This window comes from Merops nubicus, unplaced genomic scaffold (assembly GCF_000691845.1).
Source record: "Merops nubicus isolate BGI_N331 unplaced genomic scaffold, ASM69184v1 scaffold1486, whole genome shotgun sequence".
NCBI lineage: Eukaryota > Metazoa > Chordata > Aves > Coraciiformes > Meropidae > Merops > Merops nubicus.
The window spans coordinates 4,781-19,387 of record NW_008616715.1 but is presented as its reverse complement, the minus strand read 5'-3'; positions in this window follow the sequence as shown (position 1 = coordinate 19,387).

Genomic DNA, 14,607 nt, shown 5'->3' with positions numbered 1-14,607 from the left:
AAGAAAAGCACACTCATGCGTTAGTTCAGTGAAAAGCACTCCTTGACACTTGGGTGTTGAGCCTTGTGTTGTTCAAAAGTTTGTGAAGTGTTATTAAATGTTAAGTCACATCATTATCTGTCAGCTGGGTAAAAGGATGTAAATGTTGCTGTGTAATTCGTATAGTAATAGAAAAAAAATTGCTCTGTAGAGTAATCAAAATGTTTTGCAATGCTTTCATCTGCCAGAGACAAACGGAATGCTGAGATTCTGAACTCTGTATTTTGTCAGATATATATACATATATGTATATACATATATGCATACATATCTTTTTACACTCAAATACATATATTTGAATGTAATAAACCTGTAAGAATGTACAAAGTTTAATGCTATTCATTTGAACATACATTTTCTGCCAATTTCTGATCCTAAAACGGATTTTCGACAGGGAAGGTGTGTCAGGAGAAAAAAGGAAACCAGTAAATTGATAGATAAAGCAGAATTAGTCTCAACGTTTGAACCTGGTTCATAACAGAAATCAAATGAGATATTTCCAAAATATCAAGAAAATACACATTGCCACACATGCCTGATGTAAACTATGTATTATTCTGTTATTTATATTAATTTTTCAGTAAAAGTACGATTTATACTGCTGGGCTTCCAAGATGCTGTCTGCTGTAAAATCATAGAAGAAAAGAAATGCATGTAACTAACTATCTGTGCAGAAAGTGTAAGGTGTTAGAATTGCCCGTTACTCCAAGTAGAAGAGATAGTGTATAATAAGCATTGCTGTACAGTTACAAAACAGAAAGAAATCTAAGTTACTACTCTGCAAAAGAAAAGGGGGAAAAAGGGAGAAAGAAAAACAGAAAGAAAAAAGAACAAACAGAACAACAACAAAAAACAGAAAAAAATGCACAAAAAGCAGAAAAAATAATAACAGGAAAAAATAAAAAGAAAAGAAAAAAGAAAAAAGAAAAAGAGAGAAGAGAGAACACACATTTTCCATTCACTGGTGTTCAGAGTAAGTGCCTTTCATGTTCTTCACATCAGGGTTCTTTCAATAGCATCTACAGTACTACCTGTTACATGCACAAACCTTTAAATTGGCAGAAAGAGGGATCAAGTTTTCAGAGCAGCAGGACAGCTTGGAAATAGAGTAGGAGACTGACTCCAGCAAGTTACTCCTAAAATGGAAAAAAAGTTACAGTTTCCTATGTAGTTACTCCACTTGTGAGCTGCAGTAAGTGACCAGCAAACAGAAGGCTGGGCACTGGCTTACCGCGCTGCTGTGAGAGGCTCTCCCAGAGCTGCCAGGAGGTGTCAAAGTTTCTTCCCTTCAGTGTCTCCTGCTCTGTATCCCTCCTGTGAGGCGAAAGCATTTTATACTCCAGGACCAAAGCAGCCGAGTAAGGCTACACATGGATGACAGTGGACAAAAGGGGAATGCCCCAAACGCCTGTGTGGGAGCCGCGGGCACACAGCTGATGTGCAGCAGTTGCGTAAGGTGGCGGGAGGCAGAGCAGCAGCCGGCAGCGCCTGAGCTCACAGGCATCCTCCTTCTGCGCAGGGTGCTGCGAACTTCGCTGCTGCATGTGCTGCCCTAAGGACAGCAGCTCCGGCAGCCCTGCGGGCAGCGTTAGAGTCCTGAAAGAACTCTGACAGATCCTCACATTCCAGAACTCTCACATTCTCCTGTACCTTAAATTAGCACCTGTAGAAACAGAGTAGGCAACTTCAAGAGAAATTTTACTGAACCATAAAGCTTTAGGATACGGACCAACAAAGCATTTCAACAGGACAGGTATTCCAAATTTAATATAAATATATTACTTCCTTACTTTTGATCAAGTTGTAAAGGACTTTTCTCAGAGTATTAATAGAATTTCTTCCTCTCCAGAGCTCCCTATTTATCTGTTGCTGTCTGTGAGGTTTGACCCTTTGTGCTTCTCCAGCATGCTACAAAAACTGGAAGGAAGCTGCAGCTCCCTGAAGAATAAACCGTTCACACTGAGCTGTATGTGTGAACACCAGAGGACAGCTAGATGACGAAGATGGGATTACTGAGCTGATTTCCAGTTTTAGACAACGTGGACATTTAGAGATTCCAAAAGCAGTTTCTAGCCGTGGTCCCAGCGCCGCAGGACAGCGCTGCCGGGCAACGCCGCCTCCCAGGGATCCCACCCGGGGTCCACTGGTCATTGCTACTCTGCAGGACTATTTTAGGGGGACTGTTTAGAAGTGTTTACAAATTAATTTTACAATTCTTTAATCTGCTGACTACTACAAGGTCAAAAGTGTTACAAAGATAACTAGAGAAAGATTTACAGGTGCTGATCAAAGATCTACAGAAATAGGGCACAAGGCTTAAGGCTGAAAGAGAAACAAGGAAACACACATTTTACTGGACAAGTTTGGGCAAGGCATTTTCTTCTTTCTGTGATTAGTTTCTCTATTTAAAAATGAATATAAGGCACTTTTGTAAAGCACTCCTAGAGGTAAACCAAGTTATGTGTACATGTGTTCATGGATGAGTACACCTCTATATACCCCATCCAGAGCTGCTCTTTAGAAATAAACCTGAGTTTTCTACAGTTGGAGCATTCACCTGCTTGGCTGTATCAAGCCCATGTTCCTTTGCATTCACTGCTCATGAATGTTCACACTCGGATTTTATGCAATGCCCTTCCTCTCACTGGAATTATCACTCAGCATCCCTGTGTTTAAAATATTCCAGCCATCTAATCAACAGGCAGAAATAATGTGCAAACTGTGTTACCCAATGCCATGCCACAAATGTAGACCCTGCTTCTAATCCATGGCAGCTGAAATCATGAAAAGGCTATGTAGGTATTGGATATGAAAAATCAGACTTGGAATGACCAGAAGAGGAGAAACATCTTGTTTCCTCACAAGAATTGTTTAAAGGATTGGCTGAGGTACAGCCATTCAGGGAATACTTAATCACTCCAGTTGCTCAAACAGGACCTGCTCTTTTAGTCAGTGATACCAATAATAAAACTCCCTCTGTATAATAACAACAAGAGAGCACCATTCATTTCTTAGGTGAAGTCAGAGATTAACTAAACAAGCTCACTGTGCACTCCTTCTACAAATATTCTACACTGTTGGGCAGTTCTTCCCCCAGAAAACCAATTCCACACATTTCCTATTTTTGCACAGCCACTTCTGCTGCTGTGTTATCAAAATGCAAGAGCTAGTCGCTTTTCTTGTATTAACTTTGATGAAAGAGGTGCCCTTTCAGAGCAGAATGTTTGACCTATTAGATGGCATTCCAGGCATGCTGTCATTCTGAGTCAAATTTTGGGTTGTTTCTGAAGACATGAGGGCCTGTAGCCTCAACAATAAGCTTTCTCCAGTTTCATCAGAATCAAGTCACATTCTTTGTCTGACTGCAGTATTCTGCATCATCTCAATAAGTTATATTCTTAAAAACATTTTAAAAACAAGCTCTTTTTGTACGACTGGTCCTCTGAGATTAGGACACCTTGAGTCTTCAAAGAACTTATACACTGAGGCAAAGCTGATGATAACAAGGGCTGATTTTCCTAACTTCACATAACACTAAAGAGATGATGTTCAAGTATCCCAAGTTTTCATAAACTACCAATGATTTTATTCTAACCCCCTTTTCCTAACTAATCTATTTTCTAACTATCTGAGGTGTCTCCATGATGATCTTCCAGAAATGTTGCACGGAACATCAAAATCTGAAATACAACATTGCCAGTACCTATAAACACTTGGCACCTTGGAAGATTTGTTAAGACGCTGCATGCCCCTCCTGGGATAAGGATGCAGAATTTGCATTTACCAGCTGACAGCCCAGTTCTTTATGCATTCCCTTTTCCTGAGGAAATGTACCCTGCTTCCTGCTTTACCCCATTTGATTAACCTCACCAGCTGAACAGGAAATTTGGTCCTTAAAGTACCAGTAACACAATCATTAAAAAAGCATTGGAAAGGACCCCCCTACGGCACCTGGCCCATCTCCCCACCCCAGCAGCAAGATCAACTGTAACAAAGATAGTTCTGAACCACCAGAGAACAATTACAAGTCAGTATGAGGGGCAGGACTTGCAAAAAAAGCTGCCCTCACAACTGGAGATGAGACATCCCAGAGTAACATCATCAGTCAAAAAGGAGTCAGATAAACAACAATGGAAGCGGACTAACGCTCTTCACTGAAGTGCTGACTGCTTCTTCCTCACGTGGCCACTTTGTGGCACAGATAACTTAATTCATTTGCTCCATTAAGAACATACATTCACTTTCTGTTCCTTTTCTGGGCTGACATGCTGTTTTCTCTACGAGCTATGAGAGCTCATTCACATTTTCCAGCTTGCTATCCCTTAACTGCACAAGAGACAATTCCCTGGCAACACATCAGGGTATATTATGCACTTTAAAAGTTATTTTAAGACAAGTATTATCTCCTTCTTTGTGGTGTATCCAATGCCTAGTATGATGGGGTGCTGAGCCACAGGAAAGTTCCTCTGTAGTTTTTCAACTATGAGCTAAATAAATACATAAATAATGACAATGGTGAAGGTTTCTGTCAATGGGAGCCAGACCACCATGGGATAGTATCTACAGGTTTTCCCAGCAACTTTGCAATTCTCAACCAAAAATGTTATCTAAAAAAAAAAAAAAAAGGTATTTTTAGGTCCCAAATTCCAACACTAAATACCGAGGGTACCAGAAATGGAAGACAAAGCCTGTGAAGTATGGGTTGTGAGGAATCCAGCAGTTGTATAATAACTTTTTAAAGCTTACAGGTCACCCATTTCTGCTGGCATATTTTTTCGTGCTTGCTAATCTCACATGGGTACGTTTCAGAGTCATTTGCCTTAAAGCTCTTCTGAGTGGAGTTTGGTGGAAATGTTCTGTATGAAAGACTGGAGACAGAAACAGTGACAACAGCATATGCATGTCACACGGAGAATTACACAATGCTATAGACGAGGAGTTTCCACGTGCTCACCCTCTACTTCTATTTTCTGTCCAATGGCAACATGGAAAATGAAACTGGTAACATCTATTCAAACACAAGACTTTAACCTTATCAATTTGCTACATTTAATTTAGAGGGCTAAAAAAAACTAAAAATAATTCTAAGGACATTTTCTTTCCTTATGACATTCCACCCATAAACACAAAAAGGTGGTGGTCCAATTCCTTGGCACCGTATGTCTTATAGTGAAGAATTACGGGATGAAACAATGGAGTGTCTCACGAGCTCTTCCTGCCTTTTATGCTCTGGAACCTCCACAGAGTCAATGTTTTTACTGGAAACTTCTGGTAAAGCCTCCAATAAGAAAGATATAATTAATAAGACCAATAGCTACTGTCAGAAAAGGTGTTCCCAAATATGTCCTCATATTGACTACTATTAATCATATTTTTTTACACCAGTTAGTTGTTTTTTTTTTTAATTTCTAAAGAAAATTTGTTTAGCTTGAATACTCCCTCAACCTTTGCAAGATGGCAAAACTTCTCTGGTTTAGTGTTTTGATTGTTTACTGTATCTTTAAGGATTTTAACATATTTACTATTAACAGTATCATCTTCTTTGCTGGCTTCATTATTCTGAAATGTTCTTTATAAAGTGAGGATAAGAACTTTCAACCAAAAGCAAAATAAAAGACTCCAGTAGAGGCACTTCAGAATATACAAGCAAGACCCCAAACCTACTGGTCTCACTTCCTTTTAGGTTCTACAGATTTAATGTCTATTAAAAGATCTCCCGATCTAGGCAGTGTAAGGTTGCATGTCAAGTGATGACCAGGCAGAGTGGAAAATTTCATGGCATGAACATGTAAGAGCAAAAATGAAAGTTAAGGAGAGTGTTAAATTTGCAGTGCTGTGCCAGTAAACCCATCCCTTCCCGTCTGCTAGTTCTAGCAGTTAGGTCAGTCCAGAAAAGCAGTCATAACAAAATCCCCCATGAGCCAGCAAAATTCCACAATGTGCTTATTACAAACACCCAGGGGAAGTGAAGGAGGGACCAAGCAATCAGAAAACCAGTAACGTGCCTGGACACACGCTGTCTGGAGCAGAAGTGACTTCTGCCCCACGGTGACTCACCGGCAGCACTGCCAGCCCCAGCGGCCGGCAGGTACCGGCAGGTCACAGCAGCAGTGAGAAGCTTGCGGGTGGCTGCCGGGCTACGTGCACGCCGGGCTGCCTGCCCTATGCCCCTTGCCATAACTCCACTATATTTAGCCTACTGCAGATACCACCATCTGAAGCATAAGGGAAAGCTGGCAGGGAAAATGCCTAGGACAGTGTTTGTTATCTCTGGTCCTGCAGTTCACACTTGTCACAGCAGAGCGTACAGAAGGATGACCTCAAGATTACCATTGCAAAAAGATTCTTTTGATTGAGAAATAGAGTGAGTTGCAAATGTGTTCCCATTTAGTACAAGCATGGTCTGAGGAAGAAACTCCCAATTTAAGTAACAGAGCACTGGTTGATGTCAGTAGGTTTCAGAACTTCTAATTGAGGTCAGATAATCCAAGAGCTTGAAATACTGTTTTTCAAATAACAATCCATAAATTTCTGGGCTGAAATGAAGAACAGAATATTGAAATATAAAAGTAACTTAAGTTCTGAAAGTTAAAAATACCTTAAGCAAAAGGGAAGAGAAGCTAAAATTCAGCTCTAAAAAGTCATAAGGATTGTTTTTAAATGGTGTAATGGCATTCTGCATTTTTCTGCCAGTTTTCATCCAAAGATATAAAAATATTGCTAAAACATATACAAAATGTTGATCTCACGGTACAGTTCCTAGCCATGATGCAAAGGAACATACAGCCAATTGTTCTATTATTTCTCATGGGAAGATGTTAGAAATATCAATATAACCATGCACTTCCACAGACACTGCTCCAAAAACTGCGAAGCTGAATGGAGAATGCTATAGTTCTGGAGGCTGATTTTGCCACTTCATAAAATCCTTGAGTAGGGTTCCAACTGTTTGTTATCATGGAGGGTGGATCATGTTCCTCAGCTTCACAGGACTTGAAAACTTACCTGCAATTCACACCAAATAATGTTCAGTCAGACTGGACAATGATGAGGGCTCTCAATCCAGTGTTCCATCACTGATTTCTGGAATATTTTTGTTTGTTTGTTTCTTACCTTTTACCTGACTTTCTCCCAAACCATTGATTTCATACGTTTATGTTAGACTTAGTGTAATTACAAAATATAGTCCATGCTCTGCATGAGATATGAACAGACATTCTTTCTTCAGAGTTTAATGAGCTCTGAAAAAGGTTATTATTAAGTCTATTAGGAAGTCCACCAAAGTCCCCAGAGCTCAAAGTTTGCACATATTGCAGCCTTATTTTCTGAAATATTCTTTTTTGGAAGCACACAGGTATCATAATAAATCACATTCTTGCTTAATACTAAAATGTGTAATATGCACTCAGGATAACCTTAGATGCAAAAAGAGGCAACAGGGCTCCATCCTGGATTAAGGAAGTAGGACGTTAAATGCCTAGAGAATTATTAATGATCTTATTTGCATCAGGAAATAATCAGAAAACATGTTTTCAAGTCCCCCCCTTTTTTTTTTTTTTGCTTTGCAGTATAATGTTTTCATTGTAAGTTCCTTGGTTATGTGGACTCACTGTGAGTGTAGGCAAGGACAATGTTCACAGTGATATCTTTTTCCTTTGCAGGCTGTGCTGAGGTCTCTCCTTCTGGAGCTCTGACCAGCTGGAAGGCATGTTTTCTCTGCTAATAATAATCCTCCTGCCAGCCTTTCCCACAAACCCTCTGATGTGTACAACTGTGAAATTATCCTGGTCCTCCTCTGCTGGACCCAGAGACGACGTTTCTCATTCTTCCCAATTTCTCTCACCCTCCTTATCTCCATATTTGAGTGCCTTCCTGACTAGCACGTTAATGGCATGTGCCACTGTGCACATTTTGAAAAGACACTGACCATCATTTCTTTAACTTGAGCCAACAGAAAGCTATGTTAGCATCAGCTCAGATATAGGTTGATTTTCACCCCAATGGAGTATTTTATTCACTGCAGTACTGCTTCCCAGGCTGACAATTCCAGCTCTGAGGAACACGGGCCAATTTGTGACATCCACAGAAGAATGGATCATCATCAAGTTCTGTGTTTCCTCACTGCAGGACAATCATGGAACTGAATTTGAAGAGGACAAAATCTAAAGAAAATGAGAACATACTCATTAATCATTTTTGCCTTCTGGAAGTGTGCTGCTTCCCTGCTCACACCGTTGCACGGGGTGCTTCCTTCATGAAGCACTTGTGAGACAGTCCTGCCACGAGGAGTCTGTGATACTGGCTGGCTAAGAATGCTACAGTGAATTCACAAGACATTACTCACTGCCAAAAGAGAGGGCACCCTTCTGCTGGACTGTACAATGTTTGCATTAGTTGCAACTGCTGGAGCAGTTGATCTGCTTGACATGGAGAATGATTTGGCATCTTGGTCATTTGCTCCAAAAATCTTTAGATGGCTCTGCTAAAGAGTCCACATCAACAAAAGGAAATTATTTCAGGCTATCTGATCTGCATATTTACCATGTCTGTCTTTCTATCAAGCCATACTTCTACCCAAATCGCTGGACTTTTCCCTCTCCCTAATTGATTTCCTCTAAATGACCAGCAGGGAACTTTTCTCAAGCACTGCTTAATATTTGTGTCAGTTCTGTCCCAGCCTGCTTATCTGTTTGATAAGAACAGGGATTAAATGCATGGGCAGGCAAAGAAGGAAACAGCCATGGGAACACTTCTCACGTCTAGAAATGCTAAACCTCATTCTGCTGATCAGCCTCTCACACCCACCCTGGCTGCAGGTTTGCACTGTTGCTGAGCTCACAAATAAGCCTCCTCTAACGAAGCAATATTCTAGAAGACATCAGATCTGGAAATAGATCATCTGAGACAAGCTTTGCACATCCTCATTTATTAGTCAACAAGCCATCTTCAGAGATTGCCTGTGCAATGCAAAGCACTCCTTTTTGTAACCATGCATACTTCTTTGGGTCAACCTGGTTTGACAGACTTCAACTTATCAGAAGGGTTCTAAAAGTTTCTTAGTTTTTCCAACAGTCTACCACGAACCACGATATAAGCCCCACAGAAAGCCTGGCAGAGGCATTCATTACACAAACATCTCATATGTCAGCTGTATGACACCAAAAGAACCATCCCCACCCCATCTACCCCATCCCACTCATGAATGGAGGATTTTCTTTGATTCCCTTTGTCTGGATACACTTACCATTGTTGACTACTGCTAAAAGCCAGTGTGAAAAATTCAATAGAAACTGGTGTATTTGGTTTTGGAAAAGGAGATGGGGGTGTTTTAGCTACTAAATTTAATTTTTTCAGTTTATGGGGAATCTGTCCTTTTCTTTCTTAATTAGAATTAGTAGTGAAGCCTTCCTGCCTCAGTTCCTCAGTAAATAAAGTGTTTCCTCCCACTAGTACCTGCAAGAGAAGCACACCTAGTTACTGAGGCCAGTTCCCCTCACATCAGTCTCTCACCGGCTAAATACAGCGCAGGAGATCTCTCTGCTACAAAGGAAAAACACTGTGCAATCCCCAACTACAAGAGTTCTCTGCCTGTTCCTTTGTTTGCTACTGAAACACTCAGCCCCATTGGAACAATTCCAGGGAACTGCTGTGCTTATCCCCACTGCTGAGCCCACCTCTCTGACTGTGCCTCTACCCCAGCCGCTGTCGACTCCGCGTGTTTCCCCTGCACCTTCACACATCAAACTCTGGCCAGCACAGCTCAGCCTACAGCACATCACAGCACACCCAGCTGCTTTCCATTGCTCTCGGGATGGAGACAGGGGCTTTCTCAGGTGGTTTTGTGGCTCTGCTTTATGACCCTTTTCACTGCCTAAGTTGTTTTTAATTACTTCTCACAAAGTCCTCCAGTGAGGGCAGCTTTGCCTAAGCCTGCACAACTCTCAACATCTATGAAAACTACATCACATTTTCAAAGCTTTTTGTTTAGGAGAAAGACGGTGCTAGAGGTTTGTGGTAATGAGCTTTACCCCTTTACTAGCAACTATCTAGCTTCCCTTACCAAGAAAGAGCATTTCTATAGCACATTCTTCAGCATCTCCACAGTATCTCTAGTCAGGTTCCACTGACGTTGAGCTGCAAGTCCAAGTAAATACTTGCACACCAAAACACAGACAATTTACCCTGTCAGACTTGATGAGCACAGCAGAAAGCAAGCCTCACTTCATGGAGTAAACCTTTGGACTAATTTTGGAAATTGTCTCTTATCATAAATCTAAATAAAGACTTCAGCCTGAACATATCTTCTATATTTGTTTTTAAATTGTTTGTTGATCACCTAATGCTTATTTGAATTTGAGGCAAGCACTCTAACTTGTGAGCTCCTACTCAGGCAGTGCTGTTAGAGCATCAGCTTACTTGTGTCCTTGCTGCTTTTTCCCCTTGCTACATGCATAAGGTATGTTTTAGGAACATGGCCACACACTCTAATTCTCTGCCACTGACTAAAACAACTGTTCCTCACTTGGAAATGCCTACCAAGCAAAGCCAATGTGTAAGTGAACTTCAGGCAGCTGCTGAAACAGGGTGTACTGAAGAGTGCTGGGACTGACAGACTATTCCTCAAACATAACTCCCATCATTTAAATAAAGCCAGTAAGGAAATTGGGCTTCATCCAGGCTGGTCTATGAAGACTTCCAACAAGGAGACTGCACAACATACCTGTGCAACCTACTCTATGGCTAAACTGTCCTCACAGGGAAGAAGTTTCTCCTTATGCCCAGTCTGGACTTACTTCAACTTCCACCCACTGCTTCTCATCTTCCTACCATGCACCCCTATGAAGAGCTTGGATCCATCTCTTAATGACTTCCTTAAAGTCTTTGAAAGGCTGTGATTAGGTCTCCTGGGTCTTCTCTTCTGCAGGCTGAACAAGCCTGGTCCCTTCAGCTTCCTCTCAAGAGTAAAACACATGCCCCAGCCCTAATCATCTTGGTGGCCCTCCAATGGACTCACTCTTCTTGTACTCGAGGCCCAAATTGGACACAATATTCTAGCAGTAAAAGATCCAGGTATTTTATATCACACTGCTTTTCCTACCTAATCCTCTTCCTATAGCAATTCCAGGCTAAGGACATACTACTTAGCTTGGTTTTCATTCTGTGAGCAAATACACTGCTCATTTCCACAACTCTTGACCAAAGTGACAGAGAGCACAGCCTTTGAAGATTCATTTGGAAGGGGGAGCTGTTACTAGGGAGTCTGAAAAGTCATTTATTCAAAACAAAAATAAAGATGTAGAAGAACATGTATTGATATAGAATGTCAGATTCTAGAGAGTGGTGGACAGCTTTATGAAGTGGGCTAAGTCACAGGTTTTAAATCTGTAAGAAGTAGTCCTAGTACAAACAACAAAGGATTGTAATAGATTAATTAGCAGGTACTACTATTATCAATAACAATTTTTGTCTCTATTCTCAAAAGGATAAGACATAAAATAATCACTTCATGCAATCTGAAGGTTCATCCAGCTATTGCAGTGAGGGGGTATTTGGACCACAGCCACTGAAGCAAAAGGAGCTGATGTAGACTATACTTCACTGTTAAGTGACCAAAATAGTAAGTCTTAGTTAAAAGCATGTTCTTGCCTCATCTTGTTTTTATAACTGTTAGTTTTGCCTTAGTCATCTGAAACCTGGCAAAAAAGAACATGAAGGGAATTTTCTGTGATTTTACCAAGACTATCAGTAAGGTTAAAGCAGCTCAAGGGAGCTCTCTAACCAGCACAAGCTGAAAACCTCTGTGTTACTGCCTTCTGTCTTCTCACGTACCAGCTTCTAAGATAATTACAACCTGAGAATTCTTCAAAAGAATACACTGTTAATCCTCCTAGGAGGGCTCTTGGGGACCAATATATCCTGCATTTCCCTGAAGTGTCAAAACTCTGATCCAACAGAACATTTCTGATCCCAATTCGGTCCCACTGCTTTGCTTTTGAAATCCCATTTCTTTTCACTGTGAGAGCAAAGCTGCATGTATGAAAGAGGCGACCAGTGTCCTGAAATGACTTCCCAGTGGCAAGAGATAAACCCTCCCAGTTAACGTCTTGATGGGGTGGAATGACCCTATGAAGAGAGATGACTTCAAGTACATAATGATACGCCCACAGCCTGTGCCCACACCATGCCTGATAGTGCTGACAAGGAACCAAGGAAGGATAGCTCATGCTTTTGGTAGCTCTAAGTTCCTCATCTCAGCTCAGTTCCTGCCAAGTTACATGATCATTTGATAAAATCCACACCACCCCCTCTCTGATAAACTAGCAGAAGTGAATGCACCATGGAGAACGAGTGACCATTTTAATCAGAGGTATTCCAGGTCAGCATTGATACAAATGACTATGGGATAAACTAATGATCAGCAATCCATCAACTCGTTTTCAAACAGACTACAGCTTTTAATATTGATGAAGTTGAAAACCAGGAGGAAATGTAGTTATTCAGTGTGGAAGACAGCAGCATAACCCACCTCTCGAACTTAGCCCCTCTGGACTACTGCAGAGACTGTTTTGTAAAACTGGATAAACAAAAAAGGTTCACTTTTAATTCTGTAAACATGATTAAGCACAGTCTCTTTCTCTACGTATTCAGGCCGGTGCAAAATGGTGTAAGAGGGTGAATGTTCACTGTAGTACAAAGGAGTCTTTCCCTTTGACTTCAGTAGCTTTGGCTCAGAACCCATGAACAGCATGAAAAATAAACATCCTGATAAGCAATTATCTAGAATGCCTTTGTTCTTGTAGAGCATAGCAGAATTTGATTGCACATAAAGGCAAGATTTGTGTCTCCCAGGTTTTAATGGAGAGACCCTACGAATTCCAGAGGTTCTAGGAGAGATATAGACTACTGCAGAGAAAAGTTAAAAAATTATGATCTGTGATTTCTTTCAGACACTCCTAGCATTGAAAACACTTTCTAAATGGTAAATAAAAAAAATCCCCCACGTACAGTACAATAAACCAGCTGACTACAGGCTGAGTATGGTCCCCAGGCTGTTCCTTTCAAAGCGCCTTTGTTAGATGAAAGGGTTTATGGCTCTGTTCCTCTCAGCCAGACACAGATTTCACTCAAGTTACCTCTTCTGTAAATACCACTCATGTTGTGGACATTATTTGTATTATTACAGCAGCTATAAAACCTGCACCTTTGTTTATGAATTAACTTTGAATATCACAAAGAAGTTAGAGGGCTGGGATTGGTTCTCCATCTCTTGAGTTTCATGATACACACTGGATGCCTCGTCACTGCATTTAATCAACTAGAAATTACCAGAATCAGTAGAGTGTGACTGTGAAAACTCACAGGCTTATTATGTCACTTGGGAGCAGAACCTGAAGATCTCTATATTTTTAATCTGTGCTTCTGAAATAATTGTAAAATGACCATTACAGTTTTAGTACCTCTCCAAATCAGGGTCATGCTAGCAGGGGAATAACCATTTTACTGCTACTTGCCAAGAGAGTCCCAGCTAGGCAGAGAGGTGTTCTGTGCCCAGACACCATTGGGCTCAAGGGAAATGGTGACCACAACACAGGGTGGGAGTGAATGAGTGTGTGAGGGAATTGGGTAGGTTAAGAGCTCTCACTGGTTCTTAAAAAAAAAAAAAAAATTGCAGTGCTGAGATCCACTCTAAGCTGTTGTTTACAGTTGTCTTGCCCTTGACAATGCAGTTGGTAATTGCAGTCACAAGAATTCATCACTGTGCAGAGTGAACCAGAGACCCTCCCATGCAATCCACATGGACAAGACAGAATGTGAAGTAGCAATCTGGAGAAGTGACCTTATTTTCCTGAGGTTATGCAGTAACACAGTGAAATATGTAACACAATCACCAAGTGTCATTTTTAAGGTCTCCCAAGTTAAGCCCCTAAAAAGCAATCTGACAATTCCTTTCTCAAATCCTGGCTGTAAAGCTGTAACCTGCTCTGTGAGATACTCTCAGCTCAGGGAGAAGAAACTGCACAGAGCTCTTCAGGGAAAGCAGTAGTAGAGAAGTCTCCAAGACTCAACAGGTGTCTGTATTCTGTGCTGCATACCGTGGTTAAACACACTGTGTTGTGACTTCTAAGAAGAGGAGAAAAAAAAACAGAAAATAAAAGAGAAAGCAGACCTTGCAGTTGCAAAACTGGGGAAAAAATACTCTATTTTTAGGCATGAAAAATCAGTCCTTGCATTGGTGAGTATCAGGGAGGTGTCTCCAGCAAATACGTCATGATACAATATTTTCCAGACTGCTAATTTCTGTTTGTTTTGAAACACACCATTTTCCTTGTTCCTTGTTTCACACTATCTGAAATACAGCTAACTTCTTGTAGGTTAAATGACTACTGAGAAAGACTGAGAAAATCCCAGATCCTGTGTGATGTTACCTAACACAGAACATGAGTCAACCTGATCAGTTGCAAGAATTTACTGTCAATTTTGTGTCTTTTAAAATCCATTCGGTAGTACAGCAAGAAATATTAAAACACCAGCAATTTTATACTTCAAGAAGGATGCTGAAGAGTGTGC